This window comes from Scylla paramamosain, chromosome 20, assembly GCF_035594125.1.
Source record: "Scylla paramamosain isolate STU-SP2022 chromosome 20, ASM3559412v1, whole genome shotgun sequence".
Taxonomy (NCBI): domain Eukaryota; kingdom Metazoa; phylum Arthropoda; class Malacostraca; order Decapoda; family Portunidae; genus Scylla; species Scylla paramamosain.
Genome location: NC_087170.1, coordinates 13668995 through 13676494, shown reverse-complemented (window position 1 = coordinate 13676494; position 7500 = coordinate 13668995). Strand labels below are relative to the sequence as shown.

Here is a 7500-nt window from a genome sequence, read left to right as displayed (position 1 = left end):
GATTCGAACCCTGGATGGCTGGCAAGTGAGACAAGCTTTCAGACCACTAAGCCACTAAACCACCTCACTACTCACCATAGTAACCGCCATGGTGACCGTGGTGACCTCCGTGGTGACCTCCGTGATGACCCCCATGGTGACCTCCGAAGCCACCATGATGACCCTCCATGGTGACCCCCGTGGTGACCCCCGTGGTGACCTCCGTGGTGGCCGCCATGGTGACCCCCACAGCACGCCTCAGCCTCCGCCTCCGCCTCCGCCTCCGCAGTGACCTTGGTAGTCATCACCACCACCACCACCACCACCACTGATAGGGTTACGAGGGCGCACCGCAGCTGCTGACGGAGGCGTGGGTGGTGAGGGAAGATGAGTAAATGAAGAAGAAAAAGAAGAAAAGAAATATTAAAAAGAACAACAACGAAAATAAGAAAGGAGGAGGAGGAGCAGGACGATGAAGGGTAGGAGGATGATGAAGAGAAGAAGACGAATAAGAATAATAATAAGAAAAGAAGAACAAGAAAAAGAAAATGATAGAAATATTGACAAGAACAACAGCGAAAACAAAAAAAAAACAAAAAAAAAGAAAAGAAAAAAAAAAACGGATAAGAAAAAGGAGCAGGAAGATAAGAAATAGGAATACAAAGGAATACAAAGAAAAACAAAGCAAAACATCTTTTAGGTCCTTGCAATGCTGGAGGAGGAGGAGGAGTAGAAGTAGGAGAGGAAGGGCCTTACCATCACACTGGGGTAGACGAACAAGAAAATACCCACCTGACGAAGAGATCTGGGTATATATACTGTCTTTCTTTCCTCCCTCCCTCCCTCCCTCCCTCCTTCCCTCTCTCTCTTTACCTCTCTCCCTCTCTTTTACCTCCTTCTCCAACTTTTCTCCACTGCCCTGCTTCCCAGCGTACCTATCTCCCTCCTCCTCCTCCTCCTCCTCCTCCAGGCATCATACTGTTTACCTTTCCTCGTCCTTTCTATTAGTACAGCCCCATCCCCCCTCGCTCTTTTCCCCTCCTCCTTCCCTCCCTTCTTGTAGTAGTAAGTCACTGAACTCACGAGTACTTTCCCAAGGGTCTCCATTCCTCCCTCCCCTTGTGGATTTTTCATGTCTATTTATTTGTTTATTTATTTATTTATTTATTTATCTGGTGAGTTGTAATGTGGTTTCTGCTTTTTTGTTTTGTTTTATCGCTCCATTAGTTAGTGAATCGGTTTGTTATTCAGTTCGCTTATCACTTTCCTCAGGACAAAATTAAATGAGAGTAAGGAATAAAGGAAAACATAAAAATATAACCAATTGTTTAATCATTAACAAATAACAGATAACAAAAAACTAACAATTAACAGTTATTATGAAGTGATACAAAATTTTGCTCACCGAAAAATGCTGGACAAAAGCTACAAGAATTAACATTTTATAAACATTACAATTTTTTTTTCTTTAGTATCACCGAAAAACAAAAACAGACACACAGACAAACAGACAGGCAGGATATCCTCAGAGTATCCTATAGTGAAGAGACCGTGGGATTCTGCTGCGTGTCTTACCTTTCTAGGACTCCCGGACAGGTGTTGGGCGTCCTCAGCTCTCGGGGAAGGAGGGGGAGGGAGAGTGAGAGGTTGAGAGGAGTAGGAGGAAGGAAGGACAGGGTAAGGATTCCAGAGATAGGATTGTGGGTCTAAAGGATGTTGCTTTCCGAAAGATAGTCAGTGGCTGGGATTTCATTTCCCATATCCTGCAACAGTAGTGTATTGTTATTATTATTATTATTATTATTATTATTATTATTATTATTATTATTATCATTATTATTATTATTATTATTACTGCTGCTACTACTACTATTACTACTACTTATTATTATTATTATTATTATTATTATTATTATCATTATTATTACTATTATTATTACTACTACTACTGCTTTTACTACTACTACTACTACTACTACTACTACTACTACTACCACCACCACCACCACCACAGTGAACACCTAAACAGTTAAATCAACAATGACGCTTGTCTGAACCATTCCCCTTCTCCCTCTCTCCCTCAATCCCTCCTTTCCCTCCCTCCCAGTAGACACTCCCCGCTCCCACACACACACACACACACACACACTCCTTACCTCCACCACCGCCAAAACCGCCACCGAATCCTCCTGCATAAAGAAAACGGGTTGTGAGCGAATAGTTGACTATAGAAAATGGGGAAAATTTTACGCGGATGACTAGACAAAAATTATGCAAATGATTAAGGCGAGTGGCGAGGGAAATTAAGGTGGAGGAAGTAGTAGATGTTCCCTTATGTTTCCAGTACAGGACTTCTTTACGGAAAATGTGGAAGACTATTATAATTTGTACCAGGAAAACAGACCAAATGGGGAAAATAAGAAGGAAACGATGAAGAAAACTTGTTCATAATGCTTTTAGATGTTCGTTTTAGTTTCCAGTCCAGGTTTTCTTTAGGGAAAATATAGAAAACCTGTTTTTATACCAGGGAAACAGACCAAGGGAAAAAATGTAAAAAAAATCTTGAAATTCGTGATGTGGAGTATTGTTAAAAACAGAATTTTGAATGGTAATGATAAAATACATGCACAGAACGGGTCAATTTTTAAAGTACTGTTATCAGGCTTGAAATGTGTGATATTGAGTGTTGTATGTAAGAGGGGCACTGGCCAGGGGCAACAAGAAACTCGAAAAAAGAAGCCACTTGAGAGATTACTTAATTAAAGACAGTAAACTTGAACACAAAAGGAAGGGAAAAAAATAAAATAGAATAAAACAGATAAAATAAGTAAATAAAAATGAAATGAGCAAATAAAACGGGTCACATTTTAGGTTTAATAGTAGTGTCTTGATGTCATTATGATTATTATTACTATAAGAGAATTATGTGATAGGTTAATTCATCCTTATTCACTTCATCCCCACTTTCTCCCCCCCAATAGAATCTTAACCTCCCCCTTCTTACTTGCACTGCCTCCACCACCTCCTTCCCTTTTTCATCTTCATTCACTTCACCCCACCATCTCTCCCAGATAACCCTAACCCATCCTCACCTTCACCATCTCCCCAATTCATCTTCAATCATTTCACCTCTCCTACTCCCCCCAAAAAAACCTAACCTCCCTCTCTCCCTCCCCTTCCTCACCTCCACTACCTCCCCCGAAGCCGCCGCCGCCCCCGAATCCTCCTCCTCCCCCGTGTCCGCCATTGTGACCTCCGTGGTTGCCTCCGCCGTGGTTCCCTCCGCCATGATGACCACCGTGATGACCCCCGCAGCACGCCTTGCCGGTGACCTGGGCCGCCATCACCAACACCACCATCGCCAGGGCCAGCAGGGCACGTCGAAACTGCTGTAGGAGGGAAGGAGGGAGGGAGGGAAGGAGGGTCGAAGGGAGGAAAGGAAGGAGGGAGGGAAGCAAGGTTGGGCATACTGGTGTTAATTAATTGTTTATCTGCTGTACGTGGAAGAGGAGGAAGAGGAGGAAGACTGTGGAGAAATAATAAAAGAGGTGAAAGAAGAGGGAAGACATAAGATTCAATAGTAGGAGGCGGTAGAGTAGAAGTGAGGTAATGTTAAGGAAATATAGATATGAAACTGAAGGAAGAGTTGGAGGAGGAAGACTATAGACATGAAATATGAGAGGTAAAGGAGGGAATAAGAGGTGAGATTCAACAGTAGAAAGAGGTGGAGGAGGAGTAGGATGGAACTGAAGGAGGAGGAGGAGGAGGAGGAGGAGGAGGAGATTATCACTACTATTGTTGCTTATATCTAACAATCAACACAGACTTTGATGTTTGGTATCGGAGGAGAAAGAGGAGGAGGAGGAGGAGGAGGGGAAGAAGGAGGAGGAGGGAAAGGAGGAGGAAGAAAAGCCTTACCATCACGCCGAGGAGACGTTCAGGGAAGAGATGTACTCCTGAAGAAGGAATCCGGGTTTATATAGCGTCCACACTCCTTCCCTCCTTTCCTCCTTCCCTCCTTTCCTCCCTCTCTCCCTCCCTCCGTGCCTCATCTCCCAAGACCACTCCTATTTTTCCCATCCTCCCTCTCCTGTCTTCTTTGCCCTCCCATCCCCCTTCTCCCTCCTTGTTCCGTTTCACACCACATCCTTCTGGTCTCTCCCTCTCCCTCCTTCCCTTCCTCCTCCTATCTCCCTCCTTCCTGTGCTTGTCTCCCCTCCTCCCTCATCTCCCTCCCTCTTCCCTCCCTAACATCTGACACTCATTTACCCTCCCCTTGCCTCCCATTCCTCCTCCCAGTACTACATCAGATCTTTACATTAAGCCTCTTCCTTTCCGGTCTGACCCTCTCTTCCAGACCCCCCTGAGCAAACCAACCCCCAACCTCCTCCCTTCCAGTGCTCCCCCTGAACAAACCACGGTGACAGTACCTGGAAATCCCCAAGTGAACAAGGGAAGTCACTGAACTCCCCACTTTCCCCTCCCCCTTCCCCTTCCCCTCTCATCCTTCCCCTTCCCTCCTTTCGCTCCTTCTTTCTCTTTTTCCACTTCCGTATTGAATAAAGAAAATTAGTAATGGATTAATGAAGTGGTTATTTAAAATAGGAATTAATATATTATTTTTTTTGTTTCTGTTTTTCTTAAGACATAGAATAGGAAAATCAAAGTACACCAAAGCAAATCCAATTATTTATTGACAAACAAAGAAGAATTAGCAGCTGTAACGAAAAAAAAAATGAACCTTTTTATTTTTGTAAGAAACACTTTTATCCAAGACGAACAGAAACAGACAGAGAGACAGACATGAAATCCTACTCAGTGTGATTTTGTAGGACTCCAATTTCTTTTTTTCTGGGCGTCCTCAGCTCTGGATGAAGGATACAGAAAAGGCAGATATAGAAGGAAGAGGAGGAGTAAAAAAGGATAGAGGAAAAGGATTGAGTAGAGGAGGAGGAGAAAGAAAGAAAGGAAGGGTAAGGATGTCAGAGAGAGGGCTGTGTGTCCAAGGGATGTCTTCTAGAGGGTCGTCAGCGGCTGAAAATTTACTTGCCCCAACCTGAAAGAGAAAGTATTATTATGGTTATTATGGTTATTATTATTATTATTATTATTATTATTATTATTATTATTATTATTATTGTTATTGTTATTGTTATTGTTATTATTATTGGTGTTGTCATTATTACTATTGTTATTATTGCTACTACTACCACCTTACTACTACACTACTACTACTACTACTACTACTACTACTATTACTACTACCACCACCACCACCACCACCACCACCACCACCACCACCACCACCACACTGAACACTCAAACAGTTAAATCAACACTGGTATTTCCTCGAATTTCCTTCTCTCTCTCTCTCTCTCTCTCTCTCTCTCTCTCTCTCTCTCTCTCTCTCTCTCTCTCTCTCTCTCTCTCTCTCTCTCTCTCTCCCTCCACCTCTCCACCTACTCCCTCCACGTTCTCCTTACCTCCACCGCCACCCAGGCCGCCGCCGAATCCACCTGCAAGGTAAAGAAAACGGAGCTTGTGTAGTAAACGTTCAGGCGATGAAACGTTAGCGGATTAAACGTTTTTTTTTTCATTATAATCGTACGTTTGTTTTGTGTGTTTTATTTATTTATTTGTTCCTTTCATTTGTTTTCTTTTCTTGTGCGTGTAAGTCAATAATTGTGGGACGAATAATGTGTTTTTGTCACTAATTCATGTGCTTATTCACACGCACACACATACACACACACACATATACACACACACACCATCATCCCACTCCCCACAAAACTGCCCCCATACACTCCCAACCGCGTCTCCCCTCCGCTTCCTCACAACCCTCCCAATCACCCCTGTCTTACCTCCGCTACCACCACCGAAGCCGCCGCCGCCCCCGAAGCCTCCCCCGTGGTGTCCTCCCCCGTGATTGCCTCCCCCGCAGCACGCCTTAGCGTTGGCATAGGCCGCCATCACCACCACCACCACCAGGACCAGGAGGGCGCGCCACTGCTGCAGGAAGGAAGAAAGAGGCAGTGAAGTTGGGATGAAACGTAATAGACTTTGGCTCAACTTTTTATTACTTTTTTCTTTTATTTTTTTTTCTGCTTATGTAACTGTTTTTCCTACTTTTGTTCTGCTTTTACTACTTTTACTACTTTTAAAATATTTTCTATTTTCTCCTACTTATTAATGACTTTTTTCTAATTTTCTACTTATTTTCTATTTTTCTTCTTTTTCCATCCTTTCCGAAATGTCGTTTTCTTATGAAGGCACTGCTGGGAAAGGCAAAGAAGGGAACAATGAAGTTTCGCTATAAATATAAAATCTACATTCTTTGTATAGTCGGAAAATATTCTGTTCATTAAATCCTGTAAATCCTGGAGAAAGAAAAATTAGATGCGAGAAATGAGGAAGGTGACTTTCGAGCGATCTTATCCCTAAGGGCGCCTCTGGGAATGGGAAAACAAGGGAATATGAAGGTAGTGGATTATGTGTGTTTTCTGCCAAGAGGTGTCTCTACTGCAGAAGGAACTAAGGGTTATTTTCTAATCCTTATTTCCCTTGGGCGTGATAATACGGAAGGCGAGGAAGAAGAATGGGGCGTGTAAGTAATTTTGAATGTTTTTATCTCTTTATCCCTAGTAATATTATAGATATCTGGATCGAGTGACGTGCTGGAATAGGTTACGAGAAAGCGCTACCTCATCAACCGATAAATTACCGTGAGCCAGGATCGAACACTTGATTTTTAGATTTGCGAGACAAGTGGTTTGACATGCAGCCAAAAGATTAAAATAGATACGAGTGGATAGAAGCAAGAGAGGGATTTGTGTCTTAGGAATGGTGTGTTGTTTGTAAAGGTGTAGTGAAATAGTATGTTAGAGAGAGAGAGAGAGAGAGAGAGAGAGAGAGAGAGAGAGAGAGAGAGAGAGAGAGAGAGAGAGAGAGAGAGAGAGAGAGAGAATCCTTCCATCCCGTACTCAGCCACTCACTCACTCACTCAATAATTCACTCACTCACTCGCTCACACTGTCAACTCCTTCACACTGGCTCACTCACTCCCCCACACACTGACTGACGGATCAACTCACTCACTCACTCACTCACTCACTCACTCACTCACTCACTCACTCAATAACTTACCATGTCTCCCTCAGTAGCTTACAACAAGAACCTAGATAATCTGTGCTCCTTACCTGTCCAGCGCCTTCTATATATACCCAGTCTGTCCTTACCCCCCTCACCTGTCCCCCTTATCCTCCTTTCTCCCTCACCTGCGTGCTTGAGGGGGGGATGGGGCATTACGTAGCAAAGAATAAAGACAGTGCATGGAGGAACAGAGGGTGAGGGATATAAGGGAGGAAGGATAAGGGGTAAGGATGAGGGAGTGTAAGAGAGTAGCTGTGTTCGAGTCATGAAAGTCAACTGGACGTGCAAGGACAAAAGGATATGTCAATAAAGAGTTACTGGGAATACTTGGGGGAGAGTGAGAGGGGGAGAGGGGGAGGAAGAGTGGGT

The 7500-nt window shown here is 43.6% G+C and overlaps 3 long non-coding RNA genes across 4 annotated transcripts in view; all 3 read right to left on the bottom strand.

Annotated features, from left to right (window-relative positions):
- Positions 1-339, bottom strand: part of LOC135110763 (uncharacterized) — a 2083-nt gene extending 1744 nt beyond the window's left edge. Inside the window, exon 1 of the long non-coding RNA XR_010273414.1 lies at positions 76-339. This is a non-coding gene — a long non-coding RNA (uncharacterized LOC135110763). The remainder of the gene's footprint in view (positions 1-75) is intronic.
- A 955-nt stretch (positions 340-1294) lies between these two features.
- On the bottom strand, positions 1295-3944 carry LOC135110762 (uncharacterized). 2 transcript variants are annotated; one of them, XR_010273412.1, is made up of 4 exons: positions 3898-3944; positions 3164-3368; positions 2136-2168; positions 1295-1742 (listed from the first exon to the last, which is right to left on the bottom strand). It is a non-coding gene; the product is annotated as an uncharacterized LOC135110762 (long non-coding RNA). The 2 variants fall into 2 exon arrangements; XR_010273413.1 differs by having other exon boundaries at positions 3164-3365; positions 3898-3922.
- Positions 3945-4655: 711 nt separating this feature from the next.
- On the bottom strand, positions 4656-7175 carry LOC135110383 (uncharacterized). Its single transcript, XR_010273231.1, has 4 exons — positions 7126-7175; positions 5844-5991; positions 5463-5495; positions 4656-5035 (listed from the first exon to the last, which is right to left on the bottom strand). It is a non-coding gene; the product is annotated as an uncharacterized LOC135110383 (long non-coding RNA).
- Positions 7176-7500: the final 325 nt, after the last annotated feature.